Source organism: Pteronotus mesoamericanus, unplaced genomic scaffold (assembly GCF_021234165.1).
Source record: "Pteronotus mesoamericanus isolate MK-2021 breed Mesoamerican mustached bat unplaced genomic scaffold, CSHL_Meso_final contig_82, whole genome shotgun sequence".
Classification (NCBI taxonomy): domain Eukaryota; kingdom Metazoa; phylum Chordata; class Mammalia; order Chiroptera; family Mormoopidae; genus Pteronotus; species Pteronotus mesoamericanus.
Window position 1 is genome coordinate 10,921,711 of NW_026555265.1, and position 15,884 is coordinate 10,937,594.

At 35.3% G+C, this 15,884-nt stretch overlaps 1 pseudogene; it reads left to right on the top strand.

Annotated features, from left to right (window-relative positions):
• The first annotated feature begins 13,804 nt into the window (after positions 1-13,804).
• On the top strand, positions 13,805-15,109 carry LOC129079992 (26S proteasome regulatory subunit 4-like; annotated as a pseudogene).
• The last annotated feature ends 775 nt before the right edge of the window (positions 15,110-15,884 follow it).

Below are 15,884 nucleotides of genomic sequence, written 5' to 3' on the forward strand. Positions count from 1 at the left end.
CTTTTTAGCATCTTTATTGTTTTTCTCCTCTCTGTGCTTCCTCTCCTGGTCAAAAATATTTGTTAATTATCTTTTGATTAAATGTACTTTGTTTAACATAAAGTCAAACCTTTTAAAGTATTTCCATTTATTTAGCACATGAGGTGTGCCTGGAGAAAGTCGAGCCATTGTTAACATAACAAGAATAGTTTGCACAACATCCATGTAACCTGGCAGCCAAGAAGAGTGGACTGGAATGTGCATGCACGAAAACAATGATGACTTCACTGTACTAGTCAGTAGGGGTGGTATATTCCTTTGAGTGAGCATGTGTATTGTGTGGCTGTCACATTCAAAATGACTGAGTGAGTAAAGCGACAAATCTACATCAAATTCTGTGTTAAGCTTGAACATTCCTCCATGGAAACTATTAGGATGATTCAGAAGGCCACAGCTGTGGGCAACTGGTGATTAGCAGCTTCATCATGACAACACACCTGCTTATGCATCAAGTTTCATGCAGAGTTTTTTGCAAAACATCAGATCACCCAGGTTACTCAGCCCCCTTACAGCCCAGGTTTGGTGCCCTGTGACTTCTGGCTTTTCCCAAAACCAAAATAACCTTTGAAAGGGAAGAGATTTCAGACTGTTGATGAGATTCAGGAAAATATGACAGGGCAGTTGATGGCTATTGGGAGAACTACATGAGGTCTCATAGTGCCTGCTTTGAAGGGGACTGAGGCATCTTTGTCCTGAGTACAATGTTGTATCTTCTTCAATAAATGTCTCTATTTTTCATATTATATGGCTGGATACTCTCTAGACAGACCTTGTATAGTCAATGAACATCTGCTGTATGTTTTAGGTATTGGGGATGGATGGATAACTTATGAAAAAAGGGCAAAATCCCTTCCATTGTGAAACATACATCTTAATAATTGGAAATAGATTAAAACAAAACAATATGTAAGCAAAACACCTACTCAAGATGGAATGAAAGCTATAGAGAATATAAAGTAAGGAGAATGGCTCAGGAATGCAGGTGGGAGGAGGAATTGGAATTCTGTTTATGGTGATCAAGAAAGTCCTCACTAGGAAGGTGACATCTGAGCAAAAAGAGTAAGAGAGAGGAGGAAGGTGTTTATGGTAGTCTTGAAGAGCATTCCAAAGAGAAAAAGAACAGGCAACTGAAGAGGCTGAGGAATCTGAGGTGTGAATTTTTGGAGACTTCCTGAAACATCGAAGAGACAGAGTGGCTCAAGTAGAGAGTGAGAGTTGAGGTGAGTAGCAGGAGCCGTTGCTGACTGATCACAAAGTCACACAATTGAAGCTTCAGGGACTCTCACTTTATAAACTCTTAGACTATCACAAGGGGCCCTGCAAAAATCTTCTCAGTATTTTATGTTCTATGATGTTTTTGCAATGTGACATCTTTTAAAACTTTGTAAAGTGTGTTTTCTGATCTCGTTCTAAAGAGATATACTTCCCATTTGTGTCTAAATCTGTATTTGTAATTGATTACTTAAAGAAAATATTTAGCTCCCGCAAAACCTGGGAAATCCTGTATTGGAGGTAATAGCCAAAAAATGGGAAAGGATGGGGGTGGTGGAAGGTGGAAGTGAAAAAGAGTCAGGTACTTATTTTTAAATGCTCTGCCTAATGCATCACATACTGGTTAATGAGTTCTGTTTCCATCCAGTCAGAACAAAATGATAAGATGACAATATTGGAAAGCATGGTGCCACACAAAATAAGGGAGCAGATGGGGTTTTTGATTTCAATTTGGAATTAGAAAATTTAATCTTTTATTCACAGAATCTTCTAAATCCTTTAAAGAAGTTGATAGGAATATGAGTAGAACCAATTTAGTCAACCTGGCAGGCGCTGAAGATACAATGAGAACAATACACAGTGCTGATTGTAAGCCAAAGAGTCAGCAAACCCAAATCTAAAGCCAATACAAGAATCAAAAACTGTGTATAATGCTTTTTATGTATGTGTTTCTTTTCTTAAAGAGTCAGCAAGCAGCTGTTTTATTATACGAAATGGAACTAGATCCCACATTTGACAAGAGAGTCAGCAAAAATAAATTTGAGTGGATTTTCCTAAGTACACATATATCAAATGTTGTGCCTTCTAAAATGAAAGGTAGTGGAATGCAAAAACAATACATCACTTTTGGGACTTGGTCAGCTTATCTTCTGAGGTTTGCAAATATGCTTTCATTTGCTTTAAATCCTATTTACTTCACTTGATTAAAAATGGGGCTGTACATGGAGTACGAAATGTATAACCTGCTAACTGATACTGAGACCATTCTGTGATTTTCTGTGTTATCAAACATAGGGAAGAATATTGTCAGCAACTCAATCTAAGATCTGTGATGATTAAAATCTCTTCTCATTTCAGAGAGAAATAGTACAACATAAACCATATTTTCTGAAATTTTATTATACAAGGAACTGAATCTTTGTCTCTCTCTACATGTTATTTACATACATATATATATATAAATCTCTTTAGAAAGGTGACTAATCTACTAATTATCTCATATGTAATATAAAATATAAGCTTTGAAATATTTTAATCTTCATAAAACATAAGTATAAAAATAGAATTTGACTTCCTGTAAACTCTAAAATTATTTCAAAATAAAAAGTTACAATATGTATTGAATTGGAAAAATATTGATAAGTTCTCTTCTTTTTGTAAATTCTGGGACAATTCAAATAGCAAAATGATTTGTCTTATTGTTACTGGTCTATGGATATTTTACTCTTTCTTATATTAATTTTGATAATTAATCTCTATAGAGAAATTATGCCTTTATTTATTGGGTTGGCAAAAAAGTTCATTTAGTTTTTTCCAAATGATAGCTCTATTAGTGCTTAGTTGTCTTTAACTTTATTCAAAATGATTTCGTTAAATTGTATTGTGGCAGTTGTCATGTAAACATACAAGTTTTAAAGTATATTTTATTGTTTATGTTATTACAATTGTCCCATTTTTTTCTCCCCTTTATTCCCCTCTGCCCTGCATGACCCTCCCATCAGCATTCCTCCTACTCTTAGTTCATGTTCGTGGGTCATACATATAAGTTCTTTGGCTTCTCCATTTCCTATACTATTCTTAACCTCCCCCTGTCTATTTTGTACCTACCATTTATGCTTCTTATTCCCTGTGCCTTTCCCCCATTCTTCCCCCCTTCTACCCCCACTACTCCCCACTGCGAGCCCTCCACATGATGTCCATTTCTGTGATTCTTTCCCTGTTCTAGCTGTTTGCTTAGTTTGCTTTTGTTTTTATTTTTGTTTTAGGTTCAGTTGTTGATAGTTGTGCATTTTACTGTTCATAGTTCTGATCTTCTTCTTTTTCTTAGATAAGCTCCTTTAACATTTCATATAATAAGGGCTTGGTGATGATGAACTCCTTTAACTTGACCTTATCTGGGAAGCATTTTTATCTGCCCTTCCATTCTAAATGATAGCTTTGCTGGATAGAGTCATCTTGGATGTAGGACCTTGCCTTTCATCACTTTAATACTTCCTTCCAGCCCCTTCTTGCCTGTAAAGTTTCTTCTGAGAAATCAACTCATAGTCTGATGGGAACTCCTTTGTGGGTAACTGTCTCTTTTTCTCTTGCTGCTTTTAAGATTCTCTCCTTATCTTTAACCTTGGGTAATGTGATTATGATGTGCCTTGGTGTGTGGCTTCTTTTGTTCTATCCTCTTTGGGACTCTCTCAGCTTCCTGGACTTCCTGGAAGTCTATTTCCTTTGCCAGATTGGGGAAGTTCTCCTTCATTATTTTTTTTCAAGTAAGTTTTCCATTTCTTGCTCTTCCTCTTCTCCTTCTGACACCCTTTTGATTCAGATATTGGAATGTTTAAAGTTGTCCCTTAGGTTCCTAAACCTCTCCTCATTTTTTTGAATTATTGTTTTTTCATTTTGTTCTTGTTGAATATTTATCTCTTCCTTCTGCCCCAAATAGTTGAGTCCCAGTCTCCTTCCGTTCACTGTTGGTTATATTTTTCTTTATTTCACTTTTCATAGCCTTCACTTCATCCTCTGTTTTGCAACCATACTCAACCATTTCTGTGAGCATGTTGATTACCAGTGTTTTGAGCTCTGCATCTAATACGTTGCCTGTCTATTCATGGCTTAGTTCTTTTTAATTGAGCTTTGATCTATTCTTTCATTTGAGCCATATTTCTTTGTCTCAGGGTATCTGTTATGTTGTAAGGGGCAGAGCCGTAGGTATTTGCCAGGATGAAGCAACCCACTTCACTGCATTGGTGGTGCTATATGTGGGGGAAGGGTTAGAGAGGAAACAATACCACTTGCTTGGCTCTCAGTCAGCTTTCAGTCACTTTACCAGCTACCCACAATCAAATTGGGCCCTTCTGGTACTGATTACCAGGTGGGTGGTTTTGTGTATGTTCTAAGACTCCATGGGTCCCTCCAAAGAGCTGTCCTGTGAGACTGGGAGTTTATCCTCCTGCTGCACCCTCCACAGATTTTTACAGCCAGAGGTTTTGAGGCTTTCTTTTCCTGTGCTGGAATCGTGGGCTGTGCGGTCTGCCTTACTCCTCTGTTGTTCTTCCCAGTTTATCTGCATGCAAATGTGGGACTGCCAGCCATGGCATTGTCTGCTGGGTCCTCCACATGCCACCTCGCCATGCGTCCCCACCTCCCCAGCTGCCCATCTCTGCCTCTCCTACCAGTCTGCATGAATGTTTGTTCTTTAACTTCTCGGTTGTTGGTCTTCCATACAGTTTGATTTTCTGGCAGTTCTAGTTATTTTTAAATATGTTGTTGTCCTTCTTTTGGCTGTGCAAGGAAGCAAAATGTATCTACCTATGCCTCTATCTTGGCCAGAAGTCCCAGCATATATTTAAAAAAGAAAATTAAAATCAGTGAATTTTTGTGCAGCCATTTTAATATTGATGGTGGAAGAAGATTCACAACATTTTTGGTGTATTATGTTTTATTATTTCAAGAAAGGTAAAAATGCAACTAAAACACAAGAAAAGATTTGTATAGTGTATGGAGAAGGTGCTGTGACTGATTGAATGTGTCTGAAGTGGTTTGGGAAGTTTCTTCGTACAATTGACATTTTGGTCAAATAATTCTTTGCTGTGTGGCTGTCTTATGCACTGGAAGATGTCTAGCAGCACCCATGGCCTCTACCCACTAGAAGACAATAGCAGGAGATAGCTGACATACTTAAAATAGCCAAATCAATAAAGCTATTGGTGAAGTTTTAAAAAATTTGTCTTTTATGGAAATTAAAACCCAAAAAATTAAACAGACTTTTTGGCCTAACCAATAAATATTTAAATATAGTTCCATATATTTTAAAATGCATATGAGTTATTATTTTATTTCAGTAAAAATGGGACATAAATTTTCCTCAAAGAGTTGAACACAGCCTTCAGATCTTTAACCTTATAAACATAAAACATGAAACATAGTAGGAATTAAATAAAGATAAACAACAAATAATGTCAAGGAAGAATATAATAAAATATTGCACCTGTACTTATCAGTAAAATCTGAATGTACATTCATTTAATTTGACATTCATTGAAACATAATTGTGTGTGTGCTTTTAAAGTGGCTATAGAGGAGCTGTCGACTTAGCTAGTGGAAACTGTATTATGGTTACAGTATTTTGTATTTATTTTTTAAAGGAGCAAGAGGAAGGGAATCTCAAGCAATTTATTGATTAAAAAATAGCAACTTTGAAACAGGACAACCCAGCATGTCAATAGGTAGGGAAAAATATCAAAAAATGATCAGTATTTAGCGTTTCCCTGTAAAAAACTGTAACCCACTTAACTCTATATGCTCGGCACAGGTTTCAAATGTTTCTCCTTGCTGACTACCAGGGAATATGTCGGGGATTGTGGTGATGAATATTAATCTGACTAACTTCTGAAAAATCAAGAAGACTAACAGTCCTTAGTAGAGTCTTTGTTCTTAATAAAAATCTGTTGAGTGAAAGAAATGATTTGATAGATAAAAACTATCATCATGAATGCTTAATATTTATGAGAGTAATGGGGGAAAATGGGAACAACTGTAATTGCACAATAATAAAAAAATAAAAATAGTTAATTTTAGAATATATCTTAAAATAAACCTACTATAGAAGAAAGTTACTGAACCCCCATGAATTGGACAAATGAAAACAAAAGATTTAGTGGAGGGTCAACTACATTTTGAGCAGTGAAATAGTGTGTGTGTGTGTGTGTGTGTGTGTGTATACACACACATACATACATTTTTACCCTAGTATGGCAGGTGACACATACTAGTTTTCTATTTAACAATTGTGTGAAACACAAAATTGTCAACCACTTTGTTCACGGGTGCATGATTTACTAATTTGAATTTGAAATTTATTTGTTTCAAATTAGATCAGAGAGAAATAATGATAATTATTCCAAATTACTATAATCTTGCATGCTAATAATCATTCTGCTATTCCAACTTGCAAACACTGAGATTTTAAAAAGTTAGTTATAGATAAATAAAACACAAGAACTAAGAAAGTAAAGACTCTCTTTTTCTTATTACAAGCCTTTGAATTGATGTCTTAGGTCAAGTAATGTTTATTAGAAATTTAAACTGGATTGTTATATACGTATCTATAATATATACATAACAATATATGTATATATAATTATATATGTATATATAGTTATATATAATTATAATAGCATTTTTTCTTAGTTATATACATATATAGCTGTTATATGTCTTATATATATAAGCTATATGTGTATATATATATACATATGTGTGTGTGCGTGTATATATAGCACCTCACTGAGGATATGTTTATTGATTTTAGAGAGAGGAAGTGAGAAAGAGAGACAGACAGACATCGATGTGGGAGAAAAAAAATCAGCGGTTGCCTCCCATACTCACCCCGATCAAGGATTGGATCTGCAGTCTAGGTATGGTCCCTGACCAAAAATTAAACCTGCAAACTTCTGGCATGTGGGACAATGTTCCAACAATCTGAGCCACCCAGCTGAGGTTACAATTATATTTTCAACTTGAATATTTTATAATCTTTGTGGATTTAGTCACTAACATAAACTGCTTCATATCTGTCAGATTGTTAAAAATATGTGATTTGGCTTATTTCTAGGTGCACATAAAAAAATGATATTCTGCTCTTCAAATTGCATTTCAGTTTGAATTAAATGCTTCATGTTTATGGGAACAGTCTGAGCACCTTGGCCAGAGGCCAATTTTCTCTGCGGTGTTTTAAATCATGTATGAGGAATAGGCTATGCAAATAGGATAAATTGAAGAGGTAGAGCATGTTTTAATAAGTGCAGTTGAAGTGTATTTGTAGTCTACAGAATGACTTTGAGAATTATTTGGTCAACTTTTATTAATACACAGGGTCCGATACAAATAGCACCCCTTTTTATTACATAATCTTTTATTACAAATCATAAGCATGTAATTCTGTAATGTAACAATATCACACCCAAGCACACCTTATGACATTTTAGGTGAAATGTTCAAATTAAAACTATAAATTATTACACCCATATTATTACCCTACGAACCACACTCAAGCAGACCTGCCTTCTGCCGGATGCTGTATTTTGTCCGAAGCAAAATCCAATGATATGAGACACTACCTTAAATATGTATGACAAACAGCAAAATAAAAAAATACACTAATAAAAACATATGTTTAGTTTCTTTTGGCAGATGCAATTTATTCTAATTAAAGTGCATATTCTTAAGCCAAACTACTCCAATTTGAATCTCTTTTCTGTCACTTGGTGACTATTATATCACCTCACTGTACCTGAGTTTCCTCAATTATAGTACAGGGATACTTACATCCCTACCTCACTGAGATGAAGTGAGGACTCACTGAATTTAGAAGTAAATCTCGGCTACTCACAGTGTACTATGCCTACCAGTGCCTGTCTGAAAACTCTTACCAGTTTCTGTCAGGTCAGGATAGAATTTTAGACTAGATATTGGACAGTTTACAGCAATTTACAGTGCAATTTTGTAGTTAGTGACTGTAGTAATAATGATAAAATATGAGGATGGATCAAAAAGAAAATTTATTTTTTATAATTGTGTATTTATTCTTAAATATTTAAACTTCAGTCATTTTCAAAGTACTCTCCAGTTGATGCAATACACATATCAAGACGTTTTTCCCACTGCTGAAGGCAGTTTTGAACCCATGGATTGTGATGCCTTTTAGTGCGTCTGTCTTTTTTTTATTGTTGATTGTTTTACCTCTTCCACACCAGCAAAGTGTTTCTTTGAGGGAGTTTTTCATAGAGGAAACAAAAAAGAGTAGCTTAGAGTGAGATCCAGTGACTACAGAGGGTGGGGCATGGGGGTCATGCCGTTTTTGGTCAGAAACTGCTGAACACAGTGCAGTGTGGGCAGATGTGCTCTTAAATCACCCATTATGAAATGGGCAAACATGTTGAAAGAGTCTTCACAAAAATTTACTGAAGCCCAAGGCGGCCTCTCACAACAATGCCAACTAGCACATTCATACAGATGGGTTCCTAGAATACTCACCCAGTGGGGGAAACCTGTACTGCAGGGGACCTGACCTTCAGAAAATAACCCTGGTGTTTTCGGGGGGTTCCCCTCATAAACTTGTATATTGTCTTCTAAATTTTTATTTTCTAGTAATTAATGGTTTTGTATTTTACAAAACTATTGGTTTATGATGTATTACATATTAACAATAGCAACAAAAACAAAAAAAGTTCTTCACCTAAAATAGTTTGTGAGGTACAGCGATAAAATTAGTAGAAAATTACTTGGCATGTAGGAAGTACTCAGTAATAGTGCTAACAAAATAAAAGAATAAAATTCACTTATTTTACTAACACGTTTGTTATAAGTAAACAACCAAGTAGACTATTTCCCCATACCACCCCCAGTCTCCCATACAATATATTATTCATGGTGCTTGACAAAGATCAAATACCCTTACTCAACTTCTCTCTTTTCCAGCTTTCATAAAATTACTCATCTTTTGTCAGAATTCTATGAATTCTTGATATTAGAAAGCTCTTAAAAATGCAGCAAAGAAAGGCCATTTGACCCCTCAGCACTTTATTTTAGAGGCAATAATTTAATTATAGAAACTTTAACTTCTGTTCTGGAACTCATCATATTTTCTTGATTATGGTTTTTATATTTCTTAAAGTAACAAACACTCATAAAACTGATGTAATATAGAAGTTTGTAAAAAAATAATAACACTCTTTTAACTCACCCAACCCCATGCCTATCATCACATTGTCCCATTGTTAGTACTTTAGAATCAATTCTTCTAGTCAATTAGCTGAGCATTTAGAAGCATCTGTAGTTGCATTTGGCTTTTATTTAATAAAAAAAAATCCTATGACACATATTTAATGCAATAATTCTCTTGTAGGGGAACAGTAAGTATTTCAGAGACTCAAATAATTAAATAAAGGGAACATGCTCGGCACAACTCCTGGTAAAGAAATAGCAATTGGTATTGTAATTTCTTATTTTACTAATATGATCAGCATTCGAATTATAACCACCATAGTTGGTTTTATTATGGTTATTTCAATATCACAACATAAAAACATACTCATACTTTCACTCTTCTACCAAAGTCTCTTATTCATGTATAATTATCTATCTCAGAAATAATTTAAATGTGTATAATAGACAATATAGTTTTACACACTTGATTATTTTCACTACTTTTTCTTGTATAGATTGCTCATATCTATTGATCATATTTTTAGTTTATGTTTAAATTTTTTTCTCCCTCATTGGTTTATCCTACCTTCATTCTCTTCTTTTTTATTTTACTCTTTGTGTGTATCCTCAGTAAGGTGTAAGGGAGCCACACTTTTGAGTTTATGTTCACTGATTTTTTTAGAGAAAAATGTTAAGATAAGAATTTTATAATATATGGAACAGGTTCACCACAGTGATTGATCTTAACATTATAAAAAGATATATTTTGTCTACTGGTGATATGCAATAGGAAATACATACCACAGTCTAGGCAAAGTTCTTACTAAAACTGAACCTATGTCTAATGAAGACTTTAAACTTAACTACCAGTTCTTTGGAAACACAAGGAAAAGATGAACATATTAAATGATGATGCAAGAAGTAAAATCTGGAATCAGGAAAGTCTATGGAATCAAAGACTTAATTTCTCTGAAAATATATTAATGACACTAAAGGATTTAAGAAATAAGTGAAACAAATGTAAGTATAGAAAAATTTTTTATATTGTCTTACTCAAACTAAATATAAATTACCAAAAATGTGTCAGACATTTGAGGAAATACCAGAAATGATTCAATATGAGGTGACATTAGGTGTAATACTGTGTAATAATGTCCGTATCACCAGATTTTTACAAATATTTCTTCAAGATAAATATTAGTATATATACTGACTTATTATAGGTAAAATGACAAAGTCTGTGACTTGCCCTAAGACCTGGATATGAGGGTATTGCTGAGAGTTCAGTAATTGAGGGTGGTAGATATAAATGATTATTCACTTGTTGATTATTGTTGAAGCTGAATGATAATGCATACAAAGGAATCCTTTGCACCCTTATTTATATTTTTGTAAAAATTGTATAATAAAACATAACAAGCATATTACTATGAAAAAGCTGAATTATTTGGAAGGTAATGCCCCTAAAAATGACTCATCATATAAGAAATAAAATGAACACTACTTTATGCCTATGTATAAAAATTTTACACAGGGTAATAACATAAATGTCCAAGTTAAAACTATCAGTATAATTAGAAAATAGAAATAGTTTTTCTTACATATCGGTTGAAAACATACTAAAATAACCAAACAGTACAAACTAAAAGGAAAAAATTCTTAATTAAATAATTTCAGTATAATTAAGAACACTTTGAACAAAGTTAAAATATAAATGAGTGATAATATTGGTAACATATAAAAGTGACAAGAATATAAAAATAATTTTTGCAAATCAATAAAAAAGTATAAAATCCATTATAAAGTCAACAAATACTATGAATTAAGTTTATAGATAAAAAATAATTCTGAGTAAAGAAGTGCTGCAAATTAGAACAAATATGAGATATAATTTCATACTACATTAGATAAAATTTTTAAAATCTTTGGGAAAATGTAAAAGAAATCTTAACTCAGTGCTGAAGGAAGTGTGTGTGTGTGTGTGTGTGTGCGCGCATAGCATGCGATACTATATGGGTTTTCCTTTGAGTCTTTACGAATGGGCAAGATTCGAATGGAAACAATTTGTAATCCTAGGCAATAAGAATAACTGACAATCTCAAAGAATTGAAAATTAATATATGTCTGTGTAGAGGAGAGGTAGTGATATGATTGGACTAGATTTATCAAATTATTTATAACCCAAATGCATAACCTCTTTTGGCAACATATGTAGTGAGAAAAGCACAGATAAAATCAATTAAAAATGACATGTGAGCTGATAAAGCATGTCAGTCTGGTTTTGTATAAAAGACTTAAATGTAAGCTGTGAAACCATAAAAATATTAAAAGAAACATAGGCATTGAAATCTCAGACATTTTTTATAGCAGTAATTTTGCCAATATGTCTCCTTGGACAAGAGAATTAAAAGAAGAAAAAAAAAAACACAAAAAAACAAGCTAAAAACTTCCATAGAGCAAAAGGTACCATCAACAAAATGAAAATGGAACCCACTGTATGGAGGAACTTATTCACCAATGATACATCTGATAAGGGGATAATTTCCAAAATATATAAAGAACTTAATACAACTCAACACTGGACAGGCAAACAATCCAATTAAAAAAATGGGCAAAGGACCTGAACAGACACTTCTCCAAAGAGGACATATAGATGGCACATAGACATATGAAAAAATGCTCAATGTCACTAAATCATCAGAGAAATTAAAACCACAATGAAATATCAGCCTGTACCTTCCAAAATGGCTACCATTAATAAATCAACGAACAAGTGCTGGTGAGGATGTGGAGAAAAGGGAACCTTCATGTACTTTAGAAATGCAGATTGGTGCAGCCACTGTGAAAAATTATATGGACTTTCCTCAAAAAATTAAAAATTGAACTGCCTTTTGACCCAGTGATCCCACTTTTAGGAACATATCCTAAGAATCTTAAAAACAACAATTTGAAAGAATATATGAACCCTTATGTTTATAGCAGTGTTATTTACAATCTCCAAGTTCTGGAAACAGCCGAAGTACTGTTCTGGAAACAGCTGAAGTGCCCATCTGTAGATGAGTGGCTAAAAATGCTGTGGTACTTTAGACAGTGGAATACTACTAGGCCATAAAAAGGAAGGAAATCTTACCCTTTGTGACAGCATGGATGGACATGGAGATAATTATGATAAATGAAAAAAGCCAGTCAAAGACAAATACCATATAATCTCACATTTATGTGGAATCTAATGAACAAAATAGAAACAGGGGCATGGATACACGGAACAGACTGACAGCTGTCAGAGGAGTGGCTTGATGAAGGAAGGTGAAGGGATTAGCCAAAGAGCATATCTGCATGACCCATAGCCACAGACAACAGTGTTCTGATGGCCTGAGGGAAGGGGAGGAAGGGGTAGAGTGGATGACAGCAAAGGTAGGACAGTGGGGATACCTATAATAGTGTCACGATAAAGTAAAAAAGAAAAAATGGCATGCAAGATGATAAAGTATGGCAGTCTATGTCTGGTCCAGGTCCCAAGCACAGTGACAGTTTTATTAAGCAAATATGTTACCTTGACAGTGAATTGACCCTAGGTAACCTCTGGCACCAATTATTTTATAGGGTCATAGAAAGTATGCAAACTTGTTTGGTCAAGTATTTGAGAAACTGTCTGCATGTTAAGCAAGTTAAGTATTGGTTTTCACTTGTTGGAAGAAAACATGAGAAATGTTTTTATCTACCATGCCTATATTTTTCTTTATTTTTAGACTGCAGATGTTTTTCATGTATTTGTTATAACCTCCTAATGCTTATTATAATTCTTATAATGCTGTACACGCATTTGAGGCCATTCAGTGGAGCACCTTTATTTTTCACAGGAGGTTGGTGATTCTCAGGCAGATTAGGAGATTTCTGCAGGGTCACAAATCAGGTCAGTAAGAATCTGGAACAAAGTCCTCAGCTAATTCCGATGAATGAAGGATTTTATTTCTTTTTCTCTCTATAATTCCAGTGGCTCCTTTAGTCACTCGTGGGAGAAATACTACAACTGAAAAAGCTTACAATGGAAGCAGAAATTATAAGAGACTTCTTAATATTGAACATATTGCAAAGTTGTGCCTAAAATGAAATAGAGCAGCTGATGGTATATTCAACTATAACTTATTTTCTTTCAGAACTAGTTTTCAAAAGCACACTTATTTCAAAATAGCCAACACAGAATATCAAATACACATAATTCTCAAACTCCAGAAAGCACTTAAAATAGTAGGTAAGTTTAATATTTGAGTGAAAAACACCTCCTGGGATATGTATGTTATATTTATTAAATAGTAAAGGTAAGTTGAAATGTAAACCTTACTGTTAACTTTCCACCAGAGAAATTTTACAGAGTTATAGAAATGACAGATTTGAAAGCTTTGGCTAGATATGAATGAGAGATTTGGGCTCTAAGAGTTTCTGATCTTATAAAGACCTAAACCTATGTAAACTAGTGCTAGTGATTACTTGGAAAGTCAACTAAGAAATTACTGAGGTTTTCTAAAGAGCAGAATAATAATGAAAGTTTAGCTTTTAGAGCAACAGAGTCAAGATGGGTCAAAGTCAGAGTGGCAGTCATGGTCCTGGAGGTGACAAGAAGGATGACAAGGACAAGAAAAAGAAATATGAACCTCCTGTAGGGGAAAAAGAAGAAAACAAGGGGATGAGATGCTGCCAGCAAACTGCCACTGGTGACACCTCACACTCAGTGCCAGTTAAAATTATTGAATTTAGAGAGAATTGAAGACTCTCTTCTCATGGAGGAAGAATTCATTAGAAATCAGGAACAAATGAAGCCTTTAGAAGAAAAGCAAGAGGAGGAAAGATCAAAGGTGCATGATCTGAGGGGACCCCAATATTGGTAGGAACCTTGGAAGAGATCATTGATGACAATCACTCCATTGTGTCTACATCTGTGGGCTCAGAACACTATGTCAGTATTCTTTCATTTGTGGACAAAGACCTGCTGGAACCAGGCTTCTGGGTCCTGCTCGCCCACAAGGTGCATGCTGTGATTGGGGTGCTAATGGATGACAGGGATCCCTTGATCACAGTGATGAAGCTGGAGAAGGCCCTGCAGGAGATCTATGCTGACATTGGGGGGTTGGACAACCAAATCCAGGAAATTAAGGAATCTGTGGAACTTCCTCTTACTCATCCTGAATATTATGAAGAGATGGGTATAAAGCTCTCTTAGGGGGTCATTCTCTATGGTCCACTTGGCACAGGTAAAACCTTATTAGCCAAAGAAGTAGCAAACCAAACCTCAGCTACTTTCTTGAGAGTGGTTGGCTCCGAACTTATTCAGAAGTACCTGAGCGATGGGCCCAAACTCTTTAGGGAGTTGTTTCCAGTTGCTGAGGAACATGCACCATCCATGGTGTTTATTGATGAAATTGATGCCATCGGGACTAAAAGATATGACTCAAATTCTGGTGGTGAGAGAGAAATTCAACAAATGTTGGAACTGTTAAAACAGTTGGATGGATTTGATTCAAGAAAGGATGTAAAAGTTATCATGGCCACAAACCGAATAGAAACTCTAGATCCAGCATTTATCAGGCCAGGCGGCATCGACAGGAAGATCGAGTTCCCTCTGCCTGACGTAAAGACCAAGAAACGCACCTTTCAGATCCACACAAGCAGAATGACGCTGGCTGATGACATGACACTAGACGACGAGATCAGGACTACAGACGACCTCTCCGGTGCTGACAGCAAGGCAATCTGTACAGAAGCTAGTCTGGTAGCCTTGAGAGAATGTAGCATGAAAGTAACAAATGAAGACTTCAAAAAATCGAAGGAAAATGTTCTCTATAAAAAACAAGAAGGCACTCCTGAGGGGCTCTATCTGTAGCAAACCACAGTTACCTCCGGGAAAGTGGGTGGGAGAGTCCGACCCCGTGGAGGGAGGAGGTTGGGGAAGTTGCCCAGTGGTGCCCATTCCAGTTGCTCTCTGTCAGCCACACTTTCTGGGCACTTCTGTGCCTCTCTGAGCATCCCGTGTAGCGTGCCCATTGTGCGGTGCTCCGTTCCCAACAAAGCATGCTCTTTCTCGAAAAAAAAAAAAAGTTTCGTTTTTTTAAAGAAACATGGCAAAAAATAAATAATACTGAATTCTAAATTCTGATTGTGAAACAAATCTCAGATTCCAGAACATTACACAATAGGAGAGGCCAAAGTTGTGATTGTCAGTGTAGAAGCAGTTATAGTTCATGCTTCTTGTTTCTATGATTTAAAATTCTCTTTGCTTAAGGCTTTAATGTGGGGATGTGAGCAGTCCATAATGTCTGCCATTTGTCCTTCATTTAATCAATTTTGTTAGTGCTCTTTGCTCATAAAGCCTGGACCATGTACAACTGTGAAAATATTCATGCACAGTTTTTTCCCAATATTGTGTTTTCTTATTTCTTAATTATGTTATGGGAGAAACTCCCAGAAACTCAGTTCTTCTCACCAATGTAGTAGAGAATTAAAGATCTATTAGCATTAGCATGCAAGCAGGGCTTCATTGGTGATCCATTCTCAGGGTAGAGAATGGGCCTAGTTTAGGTAGGGCTGGGGGGCTGAAAGGCATAGGTTCAGGGTGAAGCAAGGTAAGGCTGCAAAGGTAAGGGTGGTCAAAGGCTGGG